At 44.2% G+C, this 12328-nt stretch overlaps 1 protein-coding gene across 1 annotated transcript in view; it reads right to left on the bottom strand.

Annotated features, from left to right (window-relative positions):
* Positions 1 to 12328, bottom strand: part of CTNND2 (catenin delta 2) — an 821124-nt gene that overhangs the window by 129020 nt on the left and 679776 nt on the right. The window lies entirely within an intron of this gene.

The following is a 12328-nucleotide window of genomic DNA, read 5'->3' as shown; positions in this document are numbered from 1 at the left end:
AGCCAGAACTAAACTAGAATTTTTTTCTAAGAACATAGTGAGGGGTTTTTGTGAAAATTTAGCCACAGGGCTGCCCCTGGCACCTTTTAAAGGCAGGAATTAACCAAGCTCCTTCCCATACTGGCACATGCTGGGCTAGAGCCAACAGAAGGAGCTCATTAAAATGCAACACACAACTGGGAAGCAGAGAGATATAAAAAACATGAGACTATACTAGTCACTAGATTTATAAAAACATGAAATAACCCTACGCAAAGAGAAGCCTTTGGGATGCTTTCAGGTACTCCACCATCTGACCATGGATAGGACTGGGTTCCAGTTGAGAATTTCGGTAGTGACAGACTGACCAACAGACAACACAGTCTGTGGGGCGAATGCTGGAGGAGGTGGGTTTGTGGAAGGAAGGTACAAAGTGGCGGAGCGAATTTAGGAATGCTGGGGAAGAGAGAGAATGGGCTAGGTTGGGCAGTGGGTCTCAAATGTTGGCAGGGATCAGAGTCACCTGGGGGGCATGTTCCTGTAGATGGCTGGGCTCCATCCTGGGGTCTTTGGAGGAGTCAGACAATTTGCATATTTGGGGGTGCTGGTGTTGAGAATTTCTACTGCTCTAGAAGTAGTCTAGGGGGAGGGTTTGATCTTCGCTGACAGCCCCAGGCAGTCACCTGGCTGATCCCAAGTACCTATGGCAGGAGCAGTTGAATGGGATGAATCTCCACACCTGCACTGTAACTGACACATAAATTCTCACTTCATTTTCGCCACATCCTTCACTGTCATGCTTCATTCTATTGTACAGATGAGAAAACTGAGGCTCAGAGTCATGTCCAAAGCCCCGCAGGTGGCAAGTAGAGAGGCAAAAGAAACCCAGGTGTGTGAAGAGGAGGAAAGCAAGGGCTTGAAGTAAAATATAGATGGACTATGTTTTTTTAGGAATTAAAATAAAGTAAAATAGGCCAAATGCCAAATGTTACTGAACATAAATGTTTTCTTTGATATCTAAAAAGTTCTGTGGAACATGTTTAAATAGAACCTATCAGCATTTTAATGTAATACTGGGAAAGGTCATTCAATTCAAATTAATATTTTTGGCATTTGCTGATTTTAAAATATAAATGAAATTTCTCAGTTCCTTAGATAATACAACTGGGAAAATACTGACAGCATTTTTTTTTGTAAAGTGTCATAGATTCTGCTTTGGGTCAGCTAACCCTCCTTTCTGACAGCATCTCAGGGAAAGGGAAGAACTAACCTCCTGCTGGGGAAAGATGGGGAGAGGCATACTGGTATTGTTCTACACCAGAAGGATGGCTTTGTAAGAGAACACTTTTAGACCATTGCTCCTTGAGGTGATTTTCACCAGGTAAAGCTTTGAGACAGTTAGAATAATAAGTTTATCAAAAATTCTGGTCAGGCCTCTTTGGCCAGAAGAATGCTGGGTGGCAAATGTGACTGTGTGTCTTAAATCTTGCTTCCTTGTACTTTGATTAGGTCTTGTCTCCAAAGAGAGAATGATGGAATTTAGACTTGAGAGAGCTGAGGACAGAGCATTGCACTGCTCTGGAATCCTCAGTGACTCCTCCCACACTGATAGATACTCAATCTTCCCTTTCCATATCACCATGGGGGTGGGCTGCCTCCTCATTCACAAATGAACTTTATAATGATCAGCCTATCTTTATTGGTAATCAATGAATGGGCAGGGTCAACCAATGAACCAATGGTAAAGATTGAGAATTAACAAATCTGTCAACATTATAACTTGTCAATATTAATCAAAGCACTGTATTTTAGTTTCTATTTGATTCTCATCTAGTCTCCTCCAAAATTAAAAAAAAAGCATTATTAACTGGCTACTATATTAAAAGGTGTCAGATATTGAAAAATAAGAAAGACTAATCAGCAGGGTTCCTGCAAAGGAAATGACCAGGGCACACCCGCCCCCCACCAACAACTCTATGACACAACAGGTAGGAACTGAAGTACCAGTTTCTGTAGGTAGGGTGAAGACACATATATAGTTTTAAACAGACTGAGGTATGCACCTGTCTCTTTACCAATGGGTTGCATCTTACAAGCTTTTGGGGCTGGGTTTCCACTCTTAATCAACTGTTCCTGAACCAGTGAAACACACCACGAGTATCTTAGGTTTTTCATGGTGGAAGAGGAGGGCTTTCTTTTTTTTCCTTTTCCCCCAAACACAAGATCTACTATACTATGCATGCTTCACTGTTTAAGAACTTTTAAAAAAGCCAATAATATTGTGTGTTGGTCACTGCACACTTAGTTATAATTATGGTCCTATGTGTCCAACCTACAAAGTCCCATCCTTCCCTTGCACTTACATCACCTTCTGCCTATCTTGAGGAGGTGATTTCCATGTCTGGCTAGAAACTGGCATAGCAAAATTCTATGCATTAATATAACATTAAAACAAATACTTAGTATATTTATTTAAAAAAGTGCAACGATGATATAACACCTATTCCTTAGAAATACTCTTTATAATCTGTATTGAAATATCAGTTGATAACATCATTTGGAAATTTCTGCTTAAAGTAGATTCTATAAGCTTTTTATCTAATAGATGACAATAAAATCACTTATTTTTATCTTTTACAATTATACAATACAATACCTCTTTCAGCCTTGTTCATTCAAATATAACCAGCTAAACTGCTTTGTTTCTTCTTTCTTGAGTGCTGTCTCACATCTCATTTTTCTAGGTTTCTATCATTCACTGTGCTTATTTAAAACAAATTCAACACAGAGTGCTTGTAAGATCCAAAGTGGAATTTACACTGTAGGTTCAATGAAATGACTAGAGCATTTCACAGGAAAAACTTCTCTTTACGTGTCTGTACTTGAGACGTGGCTGGAATATGGGGGATCAAATCACAGAGAAAACCAAGGGAAGAGAGTTTTAGTAATCAATCCACTTGAAATTAGCCTGTCCCTTTTCCCTCAGCTCTCTGAATCTCCATTATTGATCACCATTGATTTCATATTGGAGTTATTTAAGCTGGGACCTTATCACTGCATTGGGACCGTCTGGAGGGTAGAGGCATTGGTCTCTGTACACCCCACATGCAGCTGAGTGCCCAATGCATCCTGGGTGCTCAGTGCAGGGTGGCTCTTCCATGGGCTTTCAGCTCTCCACTGGATTGGGCTTCATGACTGATTTATCTCTGTGCTCGAAGCTTGCCGGGTCACTATCAGAGGTCTGTTTCCCATTTGAATGTAGGCCTCTCTTGTTTTGGTTTGTGCTTTGCCACTATGACCCCACCCTGGATTTTCCAGGGCAGTCTTAATTTGCAAAAAAAAGAAAAAGCAACTGTATATGGCATATGACATGGGAAGTAAACTTGTTTCGTTTGCAGTATAAAGTTTCCTATAATCGTTGGTAGTGTTGATCGTTGGTAGTGTTGATCGTATACGCCGAGAGAACCGCACGACAGTGCCGCCTGGAGCCAGTCGGCCCGGCGCCACACCCGTCTTCATCCCCAGGCTTGCAGGAGGAGTTTTCTGGGTCAGGACTATCTTGTCTTCCTGTGCAGCCTGTTGTTTCCTCTTTGTTCCACTCCACCTGCTTCTTGGCCTTTAGACTGTGGCCTCCATTGGTGTCATCTCATACCAAGCCCACTCTGGCCCCTTGAGCCCTGGGTCTTTTCCCTGCTAACACTTTTTAGGTCCTTTCTGTTGGCCCAGCCTTCCTGGGCTCCTTTGTCTCATCTCTCAATTTATAACCAGCAGAGCCCGGATACTGTGTCTCTATAGGACCTGGGCCGGGTTACAAAGATTATACTATGGTGTAAGAAGTGGGGTTGGGGTGCTCCTAGGCTTCAAAAAGCAGAGCTGAGATTGTTTCAAGAAAGACCAATAATCCTAAGGCAAAGCTGAAATAGAGGCTGTGTGCTCAGCAAGGCCTACGTGACACCCTCACAGCTGGTCAGACATGGGGAGAGGTAGGATTCCCCGCAGAGGAAAGCACAGAGCAGATTGGAGGTGCCAGACCCAGGACCTCAAGGGTCACAAGCCTCTGTGCCCTCAACCGTCTATAAGAAAAGGTGGACTGATGGGAATACTCTTCCTCCTACCTATAGGGCCGTTGACTCTGAGAGTCATAGCTGGCAAGACTCACTCAGAGCTCTGCCCACCCCTCCACTCTTAACATTTCCTCCGTAACTCGAGGCACAAACTTCTCTTAGAGCACCTGTAACACCTGATGTTCAAGTCTGGTCCCTCCACAATGTAGGGGAGGCAGGGGGAGCAGCATCCTATTTTTTTTGTTTGTCCCTTGCTCCCTAAAATATAGCTCTTAGTAGGAGCTCAATGAATAATTACTAAATAAAATGGCACATGACTGTTTTCAGGTCTGTTTTCTTCTAGACCAGTGATCTTATCTGTGGCAATTTTCCTCCCAGGGGTCTGTTGCCAATGTGTGGGCATCTGAGGACACTGTGGTTGTCACAACTGCAGAGGGAGGGGGTGTTAGGGACATCTAGTCAGTTCAGGTGGCCAGAGCTGCTGCTAAATGTACTACAGTGCTCGTGAGAGTGCTCCCCAACCCCCAACAAGGAATGCTGGCAGTGTGGAGGCTGAGATGCCTGCTCTTGCTTTGGGTAGGGGGCTCTTTGTAGGCCTAATTTGGGGTGTATGCTTCCCTAACACAGAATACATGCTCAGCGCAGCAGTTTTCAAACCTCTGCTGCATCCAAATGATGTCTGGAACTTGATAAAATACAAAGGCCTGGGCCCTTCCCTTACTTTGATGAGCCCGGGCTTCTCTGTGCTCCACCAGCTCTCCAGGGGAAGCCAAAACACATCCGAGTTTGAGAACCCCCCTGCCTCAGCCATGGCAAGAAAGTAAAATGTTTATTGAATGACCACAATTGTCTACTGTGAGCTAACAATATACAGACTTCTAACAATTCTTCTCATCTCTTTCCACAGAGTGGGGTCATTGTGGTCCCCAAAGCCAACAGTGATGCATTTAGACTAATTGCCAGAGGCTCCCAACAGGCAACCTACAAAAGTCCGTAAACAACACTAAATTTGCGGGGCTGGGGGCGTGTCTAAGTAGGATACACATGTGGGTTGTCTTAATTTCTTGCACGTGATTACCTACTTAGAGACCAATGAAATTAGTAGCTTATCACAAATGATCTGATTTGGGTTAAGTGTGGAAATGGGAAATTATACCAATCATAAATGAGCCTTTCTTCCATGAAGTATGCTTGCTTTTGCTTTAGTTAAAAATAAATATTAAAGCCTTTCTGTCCATGAATGTCTAAATCAGAGGTCAGGAACTTTTTCTGTAAAGGGCCAGAGAGTTAAATATTTTAGGTATTTGGGGCCGTATACTTTCTGTCACCTCTCCTCCTCCTCCTTTTAATGACCTTTAAGATCATAAACCCACTGTTATCTGTAGCCATACAAAAACAGGTCACTGGGGGGATTTGGCCTGTGGGCCATAGCTTGCCAACTCCTGACCTAGATTCTCATTTAAAGCTGGTTATGAAACTCAGGAGGGGCCACTGAACCCCTGATATTTTGCTAAAGTTTTGTACATTTTAATGTGTTTTTTTTTTCTGATATAAAAGTAAAGAACTTTCATTATGTTCTGAGGCCAGGACTTAGAAATATCTAAGAACCTCCCCCTCAAAATCAAAATCTGCCTGTGGTTTGAGCAGAACATTGCTCACCTTCAGTGGGCTTCGAGAATCAGATGTATTTTTCTGTCTTCATTGGGAAATAGCTATGCTTTGTGCTCTCCCATAAATACCTTGGAGAACTTGTCTGTCAATTCCCTAATCATTATCCAAAAGACCCCAGATCTTTTCCTCTCTGTGGGAAGATCTCCTCCTCAGCCAGGTGGGCATGATCGAGAGGAAGGGGACTTATACCCAGCCAGCTGTGCCAACTCAGCAACAACCACCCAGCCGGATCCCCTCACTCCGGGTACAGCGGTCGCAGGGGCCAGGAGGCAACACGAGCTCTGTTACGTCTGTCATCCCTTTTTTCTCTCACTGCAGACACCAGCACAGCTCATTTTGTTGATGTGTGCGTTCTCTGCAGAAAGAGAGCAGCGTGTTTCCTTCTGATCATTCAATAGCTTCCACAAAAGTGGACTCTCTTGTGTACCTGGCATGGTGCTTGCAGCCAGAGCTGCCTGGGTGTGAGGGCACGTGTCTTGTCTAGGTCTCTTCATTTCTAACGATGTGGATGGTGGGACGTCACCGCACTGTGTGCGAGCAGCCAGGTGCTCAGGGTTTGGCATGGAGTCTTGGCAGTAAAGGCTCTCTCCCCCAGCTGCTTTGTGTCCAGAGACTCCCGTCCAAGAGGGAGAGAGCCATCAGGCGGGGAACTGCCACAGCACGTGCAACATGTATGACTCAGAGTGCAAAGAAGAAAAGGGGTGCACACAGGGAAGAGTGAAAGGTTTTACAGCAGCATTGACCACTTCATTTTTTAACCTTGGTCATTTGTTAATTTTTTAAATCCAAAACTAATGCACAGTTATAGATTTTGCCAAAAGGACACTAACGTGTCATCCTGGGAAGAAAGGGTAACAGATATATCAGTTCCAAACAAACCAACCAGTCCTGCCTGGGCACATACTGTGTCCACACTCAATGCCAAGTCATGGAATAAAATAAACATCCCTGGGCCTCGACCTCAGGAGCTCACAGTGCAACAGGGTAGGCAGACATGTATTTGATGTGCTTAAAACTGAGATGATTAGCACAGAACAAGCAGTCTGAAGAATTTGGGCACCGATGTCCCTTGGAAATGATTGCCTACATGTGACTAGAAAACAAACACAGGATGAAATGAATGGAAGTTTTACCATCTACCTGTTTCAGTAAAATCTTTCCTTAAGATGTAATTCTGTAAATTTGGACCTCAATTATTTTTCTTAATATTTGTAGCAGCAGGTCATGGGTTGTGACTTAAGACATAAGAACACAGAGTACAATAAATGGTTTCTTAGCAAGAAATATTTTTATGGGAATTCAGTGGAAGTTACCATCACATTTGAAGGGCAAGGCTTCAACCACTCGCACAGGCTTGGGGGCAGTTCCAGGTGAACAGCCTGTATAAATACCAACCAAGCGCACCCGTGCAGAGGCAGGGTCTCTGGGCCACTCTTGGCATTAACAGAGGATAGAGCCTGGCAGGAGAAGCTGCATTCTGTGGCAGGTACCAATTCTCGCACACGTGTCTCTATTCTGACTAAGCCTGACATGTTAGGCAAGCCCTTGTGTTTACAAAAACCACGGTGGGCTCATGGTTCCCCAGGGTAAATTTTATTGCTGCTCTTTTACTGAACAGCATTGCCTGCGCTAAGGTCTCCTCCATGTCTACCTGCCGGCACCCCCAGGTGGCTGTCCTGAATGCCAGGTGCATCACCAGTGGCTCTCCTCCCGCCTGCTGTAGCTGTTCTGGGGGAATGGGCGGCTAAATGTCTGTGACATTTGGGCAATACCCGAGAGGGCACCAAAGCAAAGCTCCCCAACCTGCCTGGAGAATTCAAGCCATTCAAGAGGCATGAGCATTGCTGTTTTCCTGACATCTTCCCCAGAGGGCAGAACCAAGGATGACAGAGGAGAAGACCCTGGCCTTGAGAGCTAATGGGGTTGCAGAGCTGGATTTCCAAACTGCTTGGACTCCATTTTATTTCCCATTTCTCCCCTTCATGCACTGGAATGTGTGGAACTGTTATCCTCTGCCAGTCCTACCCCTGCATGTTGGGAGCACAGAGCTTGTTTCTTTTGCCCCATACATGTAGAGAAACTGCCCCGCAGAGCTGTGCTTCAAGAAGAACTCATTGACACCTGATTTAGACTATTTCGATTTTGTACTTTTCAGGACTTTCAGTTGCTGCTGTAATGAGATGACACCTTTGGAGGCCATAGGATGGGATAAAATAGATGAGATGGACATGAACTCAGGGAGCGTGAGGGCAGACAGCGGTAGGCCAAACAGCGATCCTAAAGATAGCTGCGCCCTAAGCCCTGAAACCAGGAATGGGTTACCTTACATGAGAAAGGGACTTCGCAGATGGAATTTAGGTGATGGGCTCTAAAATAGAAAGGTTTTCCTGGGTGATCTCGGTGGGCCCAATTTAATCATACGAGAGTTAAATGCAGGGAACACTCTCTGGCTCCAGTCAACGAGACACCACAGAAGGAGAGGCCAGAGGTCCCCAGCTTGAGGACTGATCTTCCAGCTGCCAGTTCTGACATAAAAGGGCCACAGGCAGAGATGAGAGAGAGGCGACTAGCTTGCAGCTGACCACCAGCAAGGAAACAGAGACCTCAGCCCTGCAGCCACAAGGACCTGTCTTCTGGTCACAACCTGAAGGAGCTTGGAAGCAGACTCTCCCAGAGCCATTAGTGAGGAACACACCGCTGCTGACACCTTGATTTGAAACTGGTGAGACTGGTGCCTGATTTGTAACTGACAGAAACTGTAGGACAATAAATTTGTTTTGTTCTAGGTCATCAATTTGTGGTAATTTGTTAACAGTAGCTTGTTTTACTCAAGGGTAGATTGAGTTTTTCTCAACAGCACCCCTAAATGTTTCTTCACTGGAGAACTGCTTATCTACAGTGGGCTCATGCATATTTTAAGATTTTTCTAGATGGTCAAATAATTGTATTAACTCAGTTAAGACCAAACTGGCACATATGTAAGAAAATTAAAATTCATCTTGGGGGCGTGTATGCAGAGGAGGGGGGTGGCTTATGAAGCATCTGCCCTCAACTGTGCAAGGCCAGGCCATCGCTCAGTGTCACTAAGGGCATTCCCTCTGCATAAGGAATACTGATGTCAAGTGGTGATGTACTTTTGGGGACACAGATCCATTGCTTTATTTTGTCCCATTGCTAATCTGATTAAGCCACATGAGTGCCCAAAGTCCGTGGCCACCAGCTTGGTCCAGATTGCTCTCCTGCCTGGTGACTTGCTGCATGTCTGCTAGTCAGTCTGCTTTCAGGCAGAAGAGGCCCTGAAAACCTCAGTCTTCACGGCTTCCAGTGAGCAGAAAATGCAGCGGTTGGTTTTCTATAATGTGGGAAGTGAGGACACTGGACATAAGGGACAGAAATGAGGCAGCTTCCTACCTCTGTTGGAGCAAAGCCTGTATTACAGCCTCATTACTTTAAGTGAATTCCTGGAACACCATCTGAAACACCATCCATAAGGACCCAGTGCTGTGACTAGTATTAGGATTAGCCACACTTCTGGAAACTTGCATTGCTTACAAATAATGGAAGGCTGAATTTACTTGAAAAGCTCTGGACTTCTCTCTCTACATTTGTGTTTTTAAAACTGGTCCTTCATTACAATCAAATCAGAACAATTTCCAGAGGAATAAATTTCTCTCTTCTCTTCTCTTCTCTTCTCTTCTCCCCTCTCCTCCCTTCTCCTCTCCTCTCCTCTCCTCTCCTCTCCTCTCCTCTCCTCTCCTCTCCTCTCCTCTCAAGACTAGCACAGTCTTGCTGTTTGGATTCTTGCTGTGTACCTTACTGTCTTCTCCCAAGAATGGTAATTTCCTTATAAATCGGGACAGTGATGGCTTGGTAATCACTTTGCTGACCTGCAGGGACAGAATGCTTCTGTGGCCCAAAGAGCAGCTGCCTAGTGAGGCTGGCCATGAACACTGCTGCCGTGCTGTCCTTCCATCTCCTCTGCTCAGTAGCCCCCACGTCAACATGCTGCCCACACTCATAAATGTAAACCAGCCGAGACAGACCAATGAGCTTCTCTTCTGCCGACTGGTCAACACTGGCCCCGTTTAGGACAGCCTAGAGCCGTGCCTTCTGGAGTTAGCTCTGCATCAGGGTGCCTTGTTGCAGAGAATAACCAGAAATACCTGTGTTAAAAGACATCTTATCGTTGTCAAGTGCTACCTAGGGTTTTAGCTACACGATTCCAATTAAAATTGATGGATGCCACAGAGTTAACTGCTCTATGAAATGTCTGCTGCAAGCTTCCCATTGGGTTAAATTAGAAGGATATAAGAGGGAAAAAAGGGTGAATGCTGTGTGGCCAACACCATTAACTGTGAGCTTAATTGTGCGGGTGGCTCTTTGTGCTCCGTGTCCATCCACAGTTGTTGTTTCCTAACTTGTACTCAGGGACTGAGCTGTACTCACAGTGCCTTGAGTTATCAGGCTGTATCTTGGCTTCGGGTAGTGCCATGGGGCCCACTCCCCTGGCTTCTGTCTGTTTACCCTGTATTCTGCTAACCTCCAAAACATTTAACTCTGATACATTTGTGGTGGGCTCCTCTTTCTATTGTGCTGACTCACAGTTAGGGTGCATCTCACACTGGAAGTCGCCTCATCTAACCTGGGAGCTCCGCTCAGCAAGTGCGCTTCCCATTGTCTCCGCACCGCCACACCACTGTGGCAAGGGTTTCCCTAGGGAAAAATCCCATTGCCGGCCATGGCCCCATCACACACGCAACAGCAGCAAAAAGAAACCACCATGGGTCAAAGTGCAATTTAAGTTAAAAAATGAATAAAAACCAGTGTTTTCTTCCTTCTTGGCTAAATCAAATTATGTCTTATCAACCAGGCACAAGGTAATATATGTATAAAATATATATATATAAATAAATTAATAGGCTAGGAAACACTGCAAAACAGAAATGTCCTAGAGAACATTGGCAGGAAACTCTCAGATATCCCACGCAGCAATTTTTTTCACCTATATGTCTCCTAAAGCAAGGGACATAAAGGAAAGAATAAGCAAGTGGGACCTCATCAAAATAAGAAGCTTCTGCACGGCTAATGAAAACATCAGGAAAATGAAAAGGGAGCCAACCATATAGGAAAATATATTTGCTAATGATATATCAGATAGAGGTTTGATCTCCAAAATATATAAAGAACTCACTTGACTCCACTCCAAGAAGACAAATGATCCAATCAAAAAATGGGCAAAGGACCTGGGCAGACGCTTTTCCAAAGGAAGAGACAGAGGGCCCAGAGACATTTGAAAGGATGCTCAGCATCACTAGCCATCAGAGAAATGCAGATCAAAACCACAATGAGATACCACCTCACACCAGTCAGAATGGCCATCATAAAGAGATCAACAAACCACAGGTGCTGGCGAGGCTGTGGAGAAAAGGGAACCCTAGTACACTGCTGGTGGGAATGCAGACTGGTGCAGCCATTGTGGAAAGCAGTGTGGAATTTCCTCAAAAAGCTGAAAATGGAACTGCCTTTTGATCCAGTGATTCCCCTGCTGGGACTATACCCTAAGAATCCCAAAACACCAATTCAAAAGAACCTATGCACCCCAATGTTCATAGCAGCACAATTTACAATAGCCAAGTGTTGGAAGCAACCTAAATGCCCATCAGTAGATGATTGGATAAAAAATTATGGTACATCTACACAATGGAATACTACATAGCAGAAAGAAAAGAACTACTAAACTTCGTGACAGTATGGATGGAACTAGAGAGCATTATGCTAAGCGAAATAAGCCAGGGGGTGAAAGACAAATACCATATGATCTCACCTAATAGCGGAACCTAACCAACAAAACAAAGACACAAGGAAAATAAGACCAGCAACACTGAAAGGAAAAGAAACCAACAGAGACAAGAGGGAAGGAGGGAGGGGTGGGCAGGGGAAAAGGAAGGGAAGGGTCAAGTCAAGGAACATATAGCAAGGACTCAGGGACAAAACCAAAGTGGGGAAGGATTGAGGGAGGGATAGCGGGGAGGGGGCAGGGGAAAGTGGTGGGGGGGAGGCGAAGACAAATGTATTTGGAAAAATAAATTAATTAATTTAAAAAAAGAATTATTGAACTGAAAAATAGATCTAAAGAAATTATTCAGAATGTAGCACAGAGAGACAAAAAGATAGAAAATTTGAAAGAAGAATTAAAAGTCAGAGCATCTATTTTTTAGGTATGACGTATATCTAATTTAGAGTCTCTGAAAAACAACAAAATAATAAGACTGGCTAGAGATAATATTTGAAGACACACTAGTTGAAATTTTCCAGAATTGATGGATGATATCATGACACAGATAAAAGAACTCCATGATCCAAAATATAATAATTAAAAGAATTCATACCTTGATACAGTATAACAAACCAGTGGGAACACCACAAACAAGAATATGTCTGAAAAGCACTAGTGAGAAAGGACAGACTACCTTCACAGGGGTAACTGACAGCTAACTGGAAAAAAAACAAAAAACAAAAAACAAAACAGAAATGCAGTATTTGCTTCACCAAGCAGACAGCTTCCAGGAAAACCAACATTATGGCTAAATAAAAATGAGCAATACTGAGGTCAT

Source organism: Pteronotus mesoamericanus, unplaced genomic scaffold (genome assembly GCF_021234165.1).
Source record: "Pteronotus mesoamericanus isolate MK-2021 breed Mesoamerican mustached bat unplaced genomic scaffold, CSHL_Meso_final contig_50, whole genome shotgun sequence".
In the NCBI taxonomy this organism is placed as follows: domain Eukaryota; kingdom Metazoa; phylum Chordata; class Mammalia; order Chiroptera; family Mormoopidae; genus Pteronotus; species Pteronotus mesoamericanus.
Note: the sequence above shows the minus strand (reverse complement) of the source record. Positions and strands in the feature narration are given on the sequence as shown.